This window comes from Coloeus monedula (assembly GCF_965178545.1).
Source record: "Coloeus monedula genome assembly, chromosome: 2".
Lineage (NCBI taxonomy): Eukaryota > Metazoa > Chordata > Aves > Passeriformes > Corvidae > Coloeus > Coloeus monedula.
In genome coordinates, this window is record NC_138782.1 from 113,194,227 (window position 1) to 113,210,696 (window position 16,470).

Consider the following 16,470-nt stretch of genomic DNA (forward strand, 5'->3'; position numbering starts at 1 on the left):
TGTCCTATTGCTTGGCATCACCAAGAAGATGCCCTCCCATGGGTGGAATTCACGGACAGCAGAGGACAGTCACCATTTTGTATGAGATGCTCTGTACTGTGAAGAATGAGCTGGTACAGCTCTGGAACCATTTGCATCCACTTGCTTTCTGATCACCAGCTCGCACTGGACGTCCTAAGAACTGGTCACAAGTAATTGAAGTGTATTAAAGGGATATTAAAGAAATGCTTGATCAATTACAAAGTGTAGGATCATGTTTCAAAGTAATTTTCCATGCTTAGCCAGAGGTCTTAATTATGTTTTTAGACCACTTTGGTTGCAACGATTTTTATTAGATAGTGCTTATTTTATATGAAAACCAAAATAGCTGCATTGAAACAGATGGGTGTTTGACTTGAAGGTATTCCTTTGATGTGGGGATTACTGGGCAGAAACTTTGGATTGGTGCTGGGAATCTGACCAGACAGCTGTAATGGCTCTTTCTATAAAAAACGGTGAGTACTAGACATGCCCAGCAGACGACAGCAACACCTACAAGGAGGGAGGGAGAGTTCCAAGGAAATCTGCAACACACAGAAACATCTACAGCTCAGGAAGACTGACAAGCCATCATGCTGCTCAGGGTAACAAACACTGTTTGCATAAATCCCCTTGCAATCATCACGTCTCATTTCATTGACATCCCACTACTTTGTTCTTCTTTAAAAGCTTTATTTGATTGAATCTTTTGGAAAACCCTGCCTTATCAATATAGTGCAGGCAAAGCAAGTTTCAGCAGCAGCTGTTCTCGGGAGTGGACATTGGCCATTTGCAGCCCTCTCCCACTGTCAGCTCTGCCCTGTTCTGCAGCAGGACTTTTTGACTCTCGTTCTGCCGTGCGCTCCTGCCCACAGGGTGTGCGGTTATGAGGTTCTCCGTGTCACACATCAGAACTGTATCGTGTTACAGGAAAACCCAACATTGGCCAACAGCATTCACAGTTTGGGCTTTAAGCATACCTCAAAGACATCTGTGTATGGGAAAAATAAAAATAGCCACACTGGAAAGAACATGGAAACATTCCCTACAGAGTGATTGCAAAATAAAATGATCCCATCTAGAAATACCATGTGTACCTTGCTCGGAAGTTCACCTTGTTTTTTAAGTCCTGCTAACACTGGAGGTGATTTGGGGACAAATTCTGGGGTCACTAGATGATCTGTAGTGGTATAACTGCATAGAGAAGTGCAGGATTGGTACATGGCTGGGGCTGTGTGGGCACAGCAGGATCCTGGGACCGCCTGCACATGCCTGGGCAGTGCAGGTGGCAGTGGTGCAGTCTGTGCATGGCAATACTGAGCACCTTGATGCCTTTCCCAGTGTAAGCCTGCATCATAGACATTCCAAGGAACAACATGGATAGCCTCTGTTATTGGTAAAATACAGCCTCATCCTGTGGATAGTTTGGGTGTAAGAGTTTTCACCTGATTTTGTAACAGTTTCATTCTGTTTACATATAAAATGCTACCTACTTTGTATATTTTCTAGACCTAGTGATCAAACCAAATACACAACAAAAGCTTTGTGAAAGATGTCACAATTCTCATCTGGTAATGTCACACAGCAAAACTTCTCAAATGCAAATTCACCTGTAGCCCTGATTTTGCTGATTTTTCTCGAAGTATCTGTTCATTATTTTCATTAGAACACAACTCTTCTTGTGTTGGAGTAACCCTCAGAGATTTTCATCATGCTACTCACAACTGACATAGTGAGGTTAATTTTATTGAGTGTATTTGGTTCCCTGTACCCCAGTGTTCATGATTCATCATTTCTTTTGTGAGTGAATAGTGAGATAATGAGATAGCAGGTTGACAAGGGCAGAAATACATTCAGGTTTAAAAGGACGGATGTGCCTTGTGAGCAAGTTCAGCCAAGTAGGATGTCAGTCTGTTCCCTGGGGATTGCCAGGTCAAAGCTGACTCAGAATTAGTATTTATGAATACTCCATCAAAATGTAAGCATGAATAATATATATGATAACTGTCTCATTTACACACATCAACTGATATATTCCACTACCCAGTATCTGCACACCAAAGCTGAGAAGAACAATACAAAATTTCAGTATCAGAATTATGGCTGCCTGCTGTGATGCAGTGCGAGTTCTTCATACTGGATAATAAAATACATGGTTTTTACTGTGTGGACATGATGAACTTTGCAATGTTCTGACTTGTCTATTTCCTCACTTTTAAGAGTTGGGGGGTTTTTTAAGTGTTAAATGTCAGATGTTTTTGAACAGCTTAGGAAGTTAAACATTTAAAAGAGATGTGGGCTTTGAAGTGATGGTAATTATTGTAACTTTGTGATAGTTACACTTCATGTCAGGGGAAAACGTAAGAAAATATTTAGAGCTGAAAAGTTTTAAAAATAATTTTGTTGAAATCAAAGGAGTTTGATGCCCAGGTGAATTTGAAATGCCCACAGTATGACCTACTGCATCTTTAGACACCTAATTATCTTCAAATATCTGCCCTTTATGCTGTGTTTATGTGCAAAAAATGCTCAGCAGTGTTAATGGTTGGACTCAATGATCTTAGAAGTCTTTTCCATCTTAAATGATTCTGTGATTATGAAACCTGTGCCAATTGTCATAGTGTTGTGTTTCTGATATGGGTGTGTTGATGCAAGCATTGCAGAGATGTTGGGAGAAATTTGTGTCTTCAACCATCATTTTTATATAATAGCAAGTGTGTATGAGACCAGATATTACATTCTCCTGTCCTGGTAGGTGTGACATTTTTCATCTGGTTACTACCTACTGCATTTTGTATACATTTTCAGTTTAAAGGAGATTGTGTGACTGGCTCTGCAGCAGGTACCATGTGTTTCTCAGCTTTTACCAGACTTTTTGATGTTATGAATCATGGAGACAGGTCTGGCCACATTAAATGAAGATTAGTCCCATTTGGCTTGCAGTTTTAAGTACTTGCTAGTTTATTTAATAAAGATGTTGTCTGCCTTCTGTTATGTACATGTGTGTGATTCTCAGGTGTAGGAGACGTGGCACGTTCAGCCCCTGGCTGGGGAGGGTCTGCTGGGTCGGAGACAAGCACGTTCCTGTTCTCCAGCACCCCAGGCTGTGTCTACATTACAGCTGACTAGGGCTGGGAGCAGGAAGGTGTGTGAGCCGCTGCTCCTGATCACAGGCTTGCCCCAAGGCACGCTGCAGACTGCCCCTGCCGTGTGCCCGGGGCCTGGCAGAGTTCTGAACTGCCAGGCAGACTTAGACAGAGTCCCCTGGGCTGTGCCCGGGGCTGCACTTGTGTTTCACTGTCTGAATATAGAGTAAGTCTGATCCAGAGGGCAGCCTTGGGGTGACCCCGGCATGCAATGTGGAAATACCCGAAGTCTCAGAGCATAGGCAGCTCCCTAAGCTGCGAAGTTAGGTCGAAGATACATGGCTACAAAGGAAAGAGAGAGTAATTTCAGCTGAGGAAACATCCATGACCTCGATATGCCCCAGCCATGATTTTGTAGCTCTCCGCTGGTGCTAATCCATGTTGGCTCAGACCCCAGCTGGGATCAGACAGGTCAGCGCCTGCTTAGAGATTTCTGACTGGAGAACAGAAACAGATCTCAAAACAGAAGGAAAAGAATGAAAGGTTTTTAGGATTAGACTGAGAATGATTACATTTGTCTCGGTAGTAGCAATACCACACACGGATGCACTATTGGGGAGCTGCTTCCTGGCTGCACCACGCAAAGTGCTCAGCAGCACAAAGTGCAGCAGCATCCAGGCTGCGCATCGGAGCATTCGCTTGACTCGCAGGTCTCAGCGTGGCTCTGGAGCCAATCCCAGAGCTTGCTACTGGCCTCACAGGGCAGTTTATCGCATCTTCTGTTTAATCTTACTTTGGGCAGACTGAGAACCTGATGACAAGAATGTCCACTGCATGATTTAGCTCCTGCAGATGGTCAGGACATGCCTGTCTTAATTTCTGGCATGTACAGGCCAGAAGGAGAAAAAGCAAGGCGTTTGATGGGCATGGCAGAGTAGTTGCAAGGAATACCCTCCTGGTACTCTGCAATGCAATGTGAGAGTCACAGCAGGTAAACAGTGTTTTATCTGTGAGGACACAGGGTTGTGTTTGCTTTATGGGTCTCCTTAGGGCTATGTAGGAAGAATGTTCATCTACTTCTTGAAGGCTGCATGTTGCTGCTGTTTGTGACATTTGTGGAGTTACGTTACTGATTTTATTTTCTGAGGAGAAGAGGTAAATAGAAAATTATTCATTTGTACACCTGAGCATGCCTTGGACATCAGGACATTGAGGCATTAATGCTCAAAGTGACTGAGAAACAGAAGATAGTTCATTATTTAACATCCATCTGAAGAGTTGCATTTACTCCTGTATTATGTAACTGCTTTTTCAGACAATTTCTGTGTTTGTCCATGCATCTCTGACTGTGCTTCCAGTTATTCCAGTAAACATGGGTGTGTAGGAAGAAGGGGAATAATTGCTTTTGAAATGGTTGAAAATAATGCAGTTATAGTCCTGTAATCAGATGCTTCAGGATGTGGCTATTTATTTCACAGTTCTGCTTGCTAAAGATCTATCCTGCAGTGATCAGCCAGTGGCAGTTCTTGGGCTTCAGACAGAAATATTCAGGAAGGCGAAGTTGGGGAGATCTACAGATTAAATTTATCCACAGCGGTAAACTGCTCTCCAGGGTGAGTGACACATTTAGCTCTGGAAAAATAAGGAATAAGCTAGCCAGTTATCACAACGAAACAACCATTTTAATGGTTCTTTGGTTACCTTCAGTGCAGATGCTTCTGAACAAAGTTCTGCTCTCAAATGTCCTCCCCACTACTATAGAGTTGGGTTTTTTTAATAGCATTGTCATTGTTTCCTGGAACAGAAAAAGGAGAATTTGATTATGTTTGTATTGTAGTATCATTCAAGAACTCCATTGTGCTTAACTGTGCAAAAAATGGATTAAGAGAAACTCTTATTCTCAGACAGCTGAGGAAGATGAACAACAAAAAACAAGGAAGGGAGACAGATACACACATGTAGTACTATGATATTTACCTTATGTTTTCAAAGGCAAATAAAGTGAGAGGCATCTCTCAGCCAAATTACCCATTTAATAACTAATTTTCCTGTAATGTTATGACACGTTTGGGTGTTGAGGAGAGATGCTTATAGAGTGAAGTGACCTCAGAGAGATGGATAAAGAGAAAGCGTTTAGAGCATGGAGCACGAGAGTCAGCACCTGCACCAGGTCTCCAGGATCACTTTGTTTGTTTTGAACATGTTTTAACCCACGGGCAGCCTTGCCTGGGCTCACTTCAGAGCGAGGTGGTTATTCTGTAGAATGTATAGTATGTCTGCACTGCTATTAATACCCCCGGGGAAAGGGAGGCGGGCATGGCACAGGACGTGTGAAAAGACATCCTGTGGCTTGAGTCAGCCCTCCTGTCTGCCGCCTGCAGTCACCTCGGCCCCGGAGCGGGATAATAAGCACTTCAGGCAGAGTCTGGCTCCCCCCATTTAGTCTTCCTCCACTTTCAGTCTGTAAATATTTGTCCTGTCCACATCTATTGTTGGCACAGAGACGTCGGTAGAAAGTTCTCTTAAGCCTTTGCTTGCATATTTGGCTTCGGGCCAGTGAAAGTTAAACCTGATCGTCTTAGCCTCTCACTACCCCTGCTCCTTTTTTTGCCGTGGTAAATGATGACCCTCTTCGAGATGGGCTGGATTTTCCTGGGGGCAGGTTGGCATTCCCCCAAGGCATACACATTTAATGGCACAAGTAAACAGCAGGATAGAGGGGTTTTGTTCCCTTTGTACACACGATCTCATTCGTTCCTTGGCACTTCCCCCACCCATGGGGAAGGATGGCTGTCTCTCTATACAAGCCAGAGTTTGATTTATTTATTTTTTGCCTTCCTTCCTCAAGCTGCCTGTAGCAGGCACACCGAATTTCCAAAAATGAAGGTGTTAATACAAGTATCGCTTACTGCCCCTCCTGTGACATCCATGCCGCTGTTACCCAAAATGAGAAGTGCAATTTGGATGAGTCAGGGAGTCTGGCCTGACTCAGACTAACTAATGTAGGAGTGTCTCGGGGTCATGCATGCTTCTATTAATATAGGGTCAAACTTGAGTAGGGAGCTCTGGTTTGATTTACCTATAGTTAGCAATCTATGCAATGCAGCAAACCCAGACAAAAAAAAACCTGGCTCAATTTTCTCTGAATTTGTGTTTTAAAAAAAGTACAGTCATTATCTTAAGGTAATGAAACATGTTCATTTTACACCATGCTCAGCCAACACACTAATTTTTATGTCATGTTCTGCTGTTGCAGTAAAAAGTGTTGAAACCTAACTATTTTTGTGTCTCATACACATCTATTTTTTTGTCACACAAATTAAATCACAAAGATCTCTCTTGTATTGTGGTGCTTTCAAAGTGAATGTGCAAGGACACTGAGAGAAACTCTATCATTTCTCCTTCCTACCCTCTCAGTAGACTCTTGGTACAAGGACAAACGAAGAAAATGTTTCTTACTGTTAAGAATAAATTGTGGGCATATATTCTCAGTGTATCTTTTGTAATCCCACCAAGGTTTATTAGTCCTGGGTCTAGCAGAGTAATTCCATATTAGAAAATCTTTGTGGTGCAAGATTTAGAACGTGTTTATTTTCTGGCTTCCAGGAAGGTAAATTGTCTTTAAATACAGTGAGTGAGAAAAAAAATACAGCAAGAAATTGAATAGACTATTTAGGGAGCTAGGGCAACTGTGTAGGAGGATAGAAAATAGCTATAGGAGAGTGTATGATGGGAAAACCCTGTGTCCCAAGTCTCATATCTCTGGAATGGGTCAGTGAGAATTTCTCCTCGGGCGGTACGAGCTCGCATTGCTCTATTGACCTTTCTGAGGTTCAATTGATTTACCCCAGCTTGAAACCTGACCTTTTGTGTCCAGATAGCAAGGTGGCATAGAACTTCTGTGTCCAGATAGCAAGGTGGGAGAGAGCAGAGCAACACTTCCTAATCTCCACAAAGGCTTCTGAAGCAGATAAAAAAGCAGAGCCCCTGCTTTGCATTCTATAACACTTTAGCAGAGCCTACAGGATGTGAAGCTGCTCTGAACAAGATCAGAACAAGGGTTACATGTTCCTGTAACCTTAAAAATACAGGTGACGCTGATTTGTGTTCTCTTCTGAGCCGAAATGACTGAGATGTAAGCAACCAGTCTCTCAAGACTGAGACTTGGCCCAAGGCACTCAGTCGATTAGCACTGTCACCACAAAGACAGAAATAAAGATCATATCTGGGCACCAGCCTAAAAAGGTTCTATGGACTGTTAAACCAATTAGGGATCAGATAACATGTTCTCCCAGTCACTGGGATGGAGTCTGTCTGCCTTAGAGTAAAAACATAATTGTGCCATAGATAGAAATGCTCACTGTCAGCTTCATGTCATGTGTGAAACTCCGTGTTCTTTAATGGCTGTGCAAAGCATTAGGCCATTTGAAAAAAAATACAAAAGTCTGTAGTTTAAATCTTCCTCCCCTTTTTATTGAGCAATATCAAGAGTCAGCACAGGTCTTGGAGCTCACCCAGAGGAAATTTGGTGTTTGACTTGAACATGCACAGTGCATCCCGTTTATCAAACTTGGAGGACAAGACAAATATATTTTGTCTTATAACTCCATGTTAAATGACAGCCAGATGTCATGCTCTCAGCCTGTGAAGCATTTGTAGGAGAAATCATCTTAGCAGCATGGCAAGCAAGACCTTTCTATGTTTTGTTGTTTGGTGGTTTGTTTTTTTGTTTCACTGCTAGGCCTTCACCTCTAGGCGTTATTAGATTACTACATAGAGAGCATGACACAAAGCTCAAGCTGATGTGAGAAAATAGAATTGTATTTATCCACACATGCACCAGCTCTGAAGAATTGATATTGCTTGTGTGTTTGTTGGGTGTAGATATGATCCACCTTCAGGCTGCACTACAACAGTAAGTGCATCACTGCACAAGATTGCAGGGCCCCCTGTGATCTTCCTTGCTGATAGGATTCTGTAATTTCCTCTTCCTTCCCATACTTCCAGTCTTATTTGCAGCAGAAAGACTTAAAAAAAAAAAAAAAAAAAAAAGAGAAAATATGCTATTGTTGGATTTCTAGTCAACAATATCCTGGGAAAAGCAGCATTGGCTGTTCCACTGAAAAAGTTGCTACAAGATGATGTCATCTGGCAGTAGGGACCAAAACAAGACAGGGTGTTGCAGCAGCTAAAAATGACAATCTGCAATGCACCAATATTTAGGTTTCATGGTCCTACAAAGGAGTTTGGGCAAAGTGATGCAACTAAACACTGCTGGAGTTCTGGCTGCTTGCAGGGTGCACTGTGCCTGTATTAAACACATAATTTGGTGTAACAGAGGTACAAGAATATTACACCTGAACAGAAAGAGACTGTTCTATTTGCTCCAAAAATGACTTCTCTGCTTAATGCAGTGTTGCAATCCAAATGCATGTGGCTACAAATCACCTTTTTTTTTTTTTTTTTTTTTTAAATCATGCTACTTTCTTTTAAACCCTTGGGAAACAATGATGGAAGATGTATTTCTGAAACTGTTTAGCAAAATGTTGATTTGAGATTTGCTGTGTCGGAGTCTGGTGTCATGATCTCCAGAGTCGGGTGTTCAGATTTTTGCTGGGAACGCTGTTTGTGTTGTGCTCTCAGTACTAAGGGCAGATCACAGAAGGGCTCGCTGGGTCATTTGTAAGCTGTGCAAAAATTGATATTCAAGTTGGGTTTTTTTCTTGGAGAGTTGGCTGCTAAGTAGCAACCCTGCTGGGCTTTGAAATGTGTGGTCACCTCTCCAAGAAGGCTGTGAGCAGCAAGTAAAGAAGTGAGGATCCATAAGGACAGAAGGCAGTATTTAATCCTCATGCTAGAAGACAAGCACCAGGCCACACAGTGCACAGGCAAGGCAGATGATGTTGTGACTGAGGAAGGCAAAGCACACAAAAATTACAGAAATGCATAGATCAAGAGTTGAATCACCAGAATTGTTATGGCTGTCTTAGATTTTTGATACAGTAAATATTATAATAGCTGTAATTTTCCATTTTATTTTCTTTTTTCTTGGCAAGTGTTTTATGACACAAACAGCCAGAATACTTAAAAGTCTGATGAATGATTTCCAAAGACCCAGTATCCTGGGTGATTGCTGCCCTTGTGAGCAGGATCACTGAAACTCCCTGTGCAAGCAGCCAGTAAATCAGCAGATCTGTGTGTAAGCATTAAAATGGTTCCCAAAACTGAGAGAAATTAACTGCCACAAGCCTCTTTTTTTGCTGTGCAAAATGGGAAAATGGAAGCAGCAACCTAAATGAATGGAATGTGTACATGTTCCATAATGTTAGATCTTATGGATTACTGAGTGAGCCTGGTTACCTGGTTCGGGGAGATCTGTTAAATTATTTTTAAAAGCAATGTAGAATACCCAAGTGTCTGGGTGAATGATTATTTTAGGCTAGATAACTGTATCCCTCTCACATAAATCTCAGTTCCTTTGATCCAAATTTTAGGTCAATTCTGCCTTTCTTTTGTCTGGCTTGGCTGTCTGGATACTTGAATTTTATCTGATATGCCTCCACTTCAGCAAGCTTCTTAGGAATTTAAACTTTTCTGTTTTCCTTTTGTATTTGCTCCTTAATAACTCTGGTGTCTTTTACTTTGGATGTAGCTAAACAATACTTGGTGTTATGTAATTGGAAAGGTGGTGATGCTCACGAACTCCTTAGACCTCATCAAAGCTGAATTAAATACTAGATTAATTACTAGATTAAATACTAGTAATCGGAAAACTAAGGAATGGACTCTCACTAGAATGAATTTCAGATGAGCATAAGCCTTTTCTTTTTATTATTTTCTAAAGCAAAATGTTTCATTCCATTCAGCCCTGAACTGTATTTTCTCTGGAGTTTTGAATTGAACAGGACATTGATTATCTTTTCCACAGAAAAATTTTGATACTGTGGTTTGAATGTTTTTGCCATTTGACTGCTAGGAACATATTTTTATTGACTTCACATAGTAATTTGCTCATATAGATGCTACTTCTTCAGTTACACATGCTGGGATTATAAAAGATAGTGTGACCTGGGAGAGAGCACAGTCTGGTCTACAGCAGTCCCTGTGAGTTATGCAATGTATGCACTATCTCAGTCTTTGCTTTTACAGATTATAATATTACACATTTCAGTCTGAAATCTTCAGGCTTTTCACTGTTGGTGTAGTAATACATTTGTTTATGTAGTGCTTTGCTGTTTTGTCCACACTCAATTTGCGTTGCTCTCCACTCTGTTGTGCTGTTGAGGTATTTTGGGCAATGTTTATTTCTGTTGTTTGTGTCTATGGACTGACTGCTATTTCTATTTGTAGTATCTACACTGGCTTAATTTACAATATCTTTTATTTGCAGCAGTCCTGAGTGTGGAAATACTTTTGCTTTTGGGAAAATGTTATGGTCTGTGCAGTCCATCCTCAAACTCCCACTAAAGGCAGTGAGGATAATGTAGGGACAAACCCTGCACATCAGGCACTGCTGATGTAAAAGGTCTTGGGAGCAAGGATTGGTTGCCCAGAGAGGTTGTTGTTTGCCTCCATCTCTGGAAGTGTTCCAGGCCAGGTTGGATGGGGCTTGGAGCATCCTGGTCTAGTGAGAGGTGCCCATAGCAGAGGGATTGGAACGAGGTGATCTATGTAAGGCCCCTTCCAACACAAACCATTCTATGGTTCCATGAGTCTGTGAACTGAGATCCAGATCTCTGCTCATGCCACTGACCTCTGTAATTACTGCCTGTTTAGTTTTCTCCTAACTCCATTGTTCTCCATTTCCAGCTACCATACGTATTCAAGGTGGGAGCATAGGGGGTGATCCCACTGAGTGGTTGGTTGTCTGATGATGAGAATACGATCAGAAAAGGTGAAGAACATGATTTTAAATTCAGGGTTAAGGCGGAGGTGAACTCTTAGTGCCTTGATAAGTGTTTATGATAGGAAAGGTGGGTGGCAGTGCCATCTCTCCCAACCACCCTTGAAAAAGGATGAATTTTCTCAGCCTTGTTTCTGTGCTTAAAACTGGATTCAAAGCTCTACATCCTAAATGGATGATGATGCTAAATTTTAGGAAGGGATTAAAATTGAGGTTCATCCTTGTACTTACTGTGTCCTGCTACCTGACTATCAGCTGCACTTCACTTGGTGCCCAGGCTTTCTGTATCTCACCTTCTGGAAGTGCCTGTTTGTCCCTATTGCCTCTGTAAGAAACTTCTGATTCTTTTTCTGTCTCTCACTTCCGTAAAATGCAAGGGGAAGGTCCCTAATAGGTGAAACCCCTCTTCTTACCCCTGTCTCTGAGATGTGTCCCCTAAAATGTTTATTTTGCATTCTTGCTTCTTCACTGCCCAAGACATGAGTAGCTTATTAAGGAGATGGAAATAGATACAGGCACTTGGAAATTCCTATTGTTCTTCAGAGACAGCTCTGTTTTCCAGCAGAGCAATGCATGAGACCCATCTGTCAAGATAACAGCTGCCACTTTTTCCATACTTTGTTTATAAGATCACTGAGATCAAAACTTAGAGATGGAAAAGACCTATTTATAAGAACTAAACTGTGCTGTTAATAGCTCCTTTCTGTTGTGGCTCAGAAGGTACTTTAAAGGCTTACTGAATGAAACCTTTCAGGATATCCAAGGCAAAGTATATTAGTTAATAATATTATTGCTGGATATGCTATTGACTGGCTGACCTTGGTGAAACTGCAATGCTTGTTTCGTAGGGAATAAAATGAAGGTGAGTTATACTTACGCAGCCATCTGGTGACACAACCTATTCTTTTTGACATCCAGCTTTTTCCTCTGATCACAAATCTACTCTATTCCATATTCTTGCAGGATTCTGCTCTGGAGAATAGTGCTGAGTGCATGATTCAACACAGATTTAAATTACTGAGATCCAAGTCTCAAACTGCTACATATGTTTTTGTATTTTCATTAATATCAGGGAAACTGTGCCAGTTCACAACAAAGAGAATCTGCAACATCAGGAATGATGAACAAAAATAGGAAACAAATGAGGCAAAAAAATTAATCTCATACTAATATTATTTCAGAACAAACTCAAAGTTTACGGGCAGAATGATATTTATGACACTGACAGGGTCTGCCTTGGAGCACATAAAACACTGTTTACATTGAAAACAATACTGCAAAAATACCCTTTTTTTAATGAAAACGGTTGCATTCATAGTAAGTGGGAAGAGCAAACTATACATCCATGGAAAGATTTGTCCCTTTGATGAGTGTATCTCATATACCTTTTAAAATGATGGTCTAGAAAAGTAAAATAAGATATTCCTCCACTGGAGTGCTGCAGAAAATGACAAAGCTTCTGCTCAGCAAAGTACTGGGTTTATCTGATGTTAATGGCAGGCTGAACTTCTGACAAAACAGTAAGAGTTTCCCAATAAGTAACTTGTTAATGAACCCATCTCAGAGTTCATTCGAAGACTAGAAGGGGCTCTTCTCTTCTGTGATTCGTACAGCAGGGTTGCTGTGTGTATTGGTGCACTCTAAGTGGCTGGCTAGGTCTGTGGTCACCGAGTCTAGAGAACCTCAGGCAGCATAATCCACTAGAAGGCATTTGGTGGACAAATCAAAACCAGCTTGGTTTTAGGCTGCATTTTTTCACTAATCTTGACTGTCATCAAGTAATCTTGGGTGGAATTAAGCTTGACTGTCTTTAGCTACCTAGAAGTCTACAGTCTGTCCATGTCAATGGAGAGAGTGCAGCATCAAGATGCCTTTTCCATCCCAGCAAGGGACTCATCCCTTGAGTGAACCAGCAGTGTGTTTTACCTGATCACCCTGGAAACTCTGTGTGTTATGCTGGAGTGAGGCCCCATGGTGGCCTCAAATGGTGTCAGTGAAGTAATGTCTCATTTTTCTGCATGGAATTGCAGGCAAAGGAGATGAATCCCCAGGAGTTCTCCAAACACTTGCAAAGGGAGGGGCTGTTGCATAATGCCAGCCAGGAAGGTTATACCACATCTCTGAAATAAGACGTATTACAGGGATGTCTGACCAGTCTAGATCAAAATGTTGGACACTCTGGATGAAAAGCATTGGACTTGTGCATTTTGTATGTTTTATGTACATATGAGATCATGGTGGAACAGCAGTGTCTGCCTCTGACTTAGAGTATATGTAATCTTGGCATATTGACTGTGCCTTCTTACATGGTTCAGTAAACACCCATTATATAAACTGTTTACTTCTCTGGTTGTGTCCTGTGTGTTTCTCTCTTTTTCCAAGAATGTTTTTCCTTTTCTCCTTCTTATTTAAGAACAGAGTAGCTGCTAGGTCCTTTGCACGATGTTAGATGATTGCTGTGTTTGTCAAGATGGGTCTCAGTAAAACACTCGTCTGTGAAGGAGCTGTAGCCATGCTGAGCATTCAGAAAGTTGGATTTAATAAAGAACCATGTAAACAAGGACCTATGGGAAAGAAAGAGCATTCATTTACCAGGGATGTGGGGACAAACATTATTTTTCAGTTCCAAATGCCCTAAAAACTAACATACCATTTTAACATCTTGGTGTTAAGTGGTAACACATAAATAATATACTTTTTCATGCTAAAATTTATTGTCTTTGGGTATGGCCAGAGAAGCTGTGGATTCCCTTACCTCTGGAAATGCTTAAGACCAGGCTGGATGGGGCCCATAGCAACCTGATCTAGTGGAATCTCTATGGCAGGGAGTTGGAATGAGATGATCTTTAATGTTCCTTCCAACCCAAACCATTCTATGATTCTTTGCATAGCCTCTTAATTCAGTGCCCTACTAGAGGTAGGTAGATCTGTCACCAGGCTGTTGCTAGCTTAAGCCAAGGGAATCAGAAGCATTTCACTTAATTTAAGATTTTTAGCACAAATTTATTTAGAAGGAAACATACTACAAGTCTAGACAGTCGAAAACTAAAGTATGCCCAATCTAAGAACAGCTTATCATTAAAGCACACCTGACTGCTGATGAGTATTGTCATGTTGGGCTGGGAAGGTGTTTCCTCTGGCAGTTTCTTCCCTGAGCAGAGGAGGAATTAAGAACCTAGTCCTTTTACCCCAAATCCCCTCTCATGTGATCTCAGAGCCATGCTCAGAGCTTTCACAAGAAACCTCTGAAGATGCTTTTTTGGTGTTTTTCTGTGCTCCCTGCACCCAGTTCTGTGTTGAAAAGCTCTGGAGTCCCACCCTGGGCTGTTCTTGTGCCGTGACCTGATAGACAGTGGCTGTCACATTCACACCTAGTTCAGTGAGGTTTAACCTCATACAGAAGTGTGTAACTTCCCAGTGGGAGGTCACCTGCACAGTTGTGTATGTGCCACAGGCTAAAATGTCAAATCCATACCCCCAGAACATAGGCAACCATGAAACAAAAAGGGAGGAGGGAAGGGAATACATGTGGCATAGGATGAGACCGAGAATGAAACAGTGATTAAAAAAAGAGAGATTATTGTATTGCCCTGTTCTAATGGTACACTAGGTGCTCAGAATTCTTTGGGCAAGCTCTGCTGCTTGTGTTTGTGTGGGAAATCTGGCCGACTCTTCTTTGTATTACAGCCATGCTTGAACTGTTCTTTGTGCTTTTGAGCTGCTACCAGGGGGCAGGGACAGAAAGACCCAGACCAGTGAGGAACATTCCCTTTCCCTGTAGACCCTGTGTTACAGGACATGGTGTTTAGGGATAGAGACACAAGAGATGCAAAGTATTTCTGTATTAATATTCTCTCCAAAACGCTGCTTTAGACATCTATCGTCTCCCTCATTAGCATGCCCACACTGACCTGATTCTGCCATGCTTATTCAAATGAAATTTGCCTTATGCTGCAGTACTTGTATGTTTTACCAGCTGAACTTTGTAACAGTAACAGAATCAAACTCTAAAATACAATGACTGTTTTAAGGTGATGGGATACCAGAGGAATTGTTTTGTTCTCTTTACAACTTATGTAGAATATGCTTAGTGAGCCTCATACCTCCCTTGAAGGTAAATCTACTTTTCCTTCTCTTAAAAGTATGCAAATCCCTAAAGCCGCTAGGACAGAATAATGCCTTTCAGCAGAGTTAACTAGACAATTGCAGGTAATTTTCCTGGCTGTGAAGTCGAGCTTAGTGCAAGGTTCTTTCATATTGTCTTGTGGTTGTACGCAACAGTGATTCATAGCCCACGGTGATGCATTATTGAAGAGTTGTCTGTTGTGTCTTCATTGCATGCTGTCAGCTGCATAATAAATAATTGATTGTGCTGCTCTTACTCCACATTAAAGATATATGAGTATCTAATACACAAAGAAAATGAAGCAGCAAGGCTGCCTGTGTTCAAAAGCTGAAGCATTACTGAAGTGTGCTGTGGTAGCAGGAACTGGAAAGTGCCCACCACTGCTATCCATTTCCCACTTCTTCACTTTGAGTCTGTTTGTCATGGCAACAAATGGCACATTCAAGTCCTTGCTGTTGCCTTTCTAGACAAAACAAAATAACTGTGGTAAAGAGCTGATATGATGCAGAGTTGTGCATCTCCCCTTCCCCACTTTTCTTCAACAAGTATCCCTCTAGACTGAAAATTCCCTTAAGATATTAATGATTTTTTCTTAAGTGGCTGCAGACTGTCAGGAAAATGCAGTCTAAGGCAGTAAGTCCTTTTCTCCACATAAGACTTTGTTTATATTATGCAGAGGAAATGTTAGCAGGATAAAACTGTTCAGTTGCCAAAGTCCCCCAGAGAGGACACAGTAAGATGGTCCCTATTCCAACATAGCATAGAGAATGAAAGCATCTTCCAGCTCCCATTCAACACTCTTTGTTTCCATTACAATGGCCATCAGAAAAATTGATGAGATGACAAATCTATCCAGAAGAGTTTGTTTTGGAAGTCAAATCAAGGAAATCAGAGGTGTGTGCTACTCACTGTGTTGTGGCAGGAGGAGGCTCATGGCCAGGTAACAGGGAGCTGTTGTCAGGAAAAAAATGTGTAAAACAGTGAATTGCATTTTGAGATAGTAACGAAATTAAGATGGAAGAAGTGTCAGATGTCTGATGCACATCTGGATTCTGATGGAATGAGTTGGAGAGCTGAGTTAGGTAACTGGGAAGCAGAAACACAAGGCACTGACTATTTGCTTAGAAAACTGTTGCCCTGATCTCTGCATTTAACAGCAAGACACAGGGGAATTGTTTTTGTTCCTGATGGGAAACCACATGTTTTTCAGGTGTGTTAGCTTGAGACTCAGCCACAAGCTAAGGTGGGAACAACCACTGAATGCAGGGAGTGCTTTGCCACAGTATGTCAGAACTGAATCCTGAAGAGACCTGATCTATCTAATGTAAAATGCAAGC

General features: G+C 41.6%; 1 protein-coding gene across 2 annotated transcripts in view; it reads left to right on the forward strand.

Annotated features, from left to right (window-relative positions):
• Positions 1-16,470, forward strand: part of FKBP1B (FKBP prolyl isomerase 1B) — a 45,012-nt gene that overhangs the window by 19,413 nt on the left and 9,129 nt on the right. Inside the window, exon 1 of one of the 2 annotated variants that reach the window (XM_082302718.1) lies at positions 3,962-4,095. The exons of the other annotated variant lie outside the window; for it this stretch is intronic. The gene's annotated coding sequence lies outside the window, so the exon portion shown is untranslated. Of the gene's footprint in view, positions 1-3,961; positions 4,096-16,470 lie in introns of those variants that run through there. 2 annotated transcript variants of the gene reach the window in all.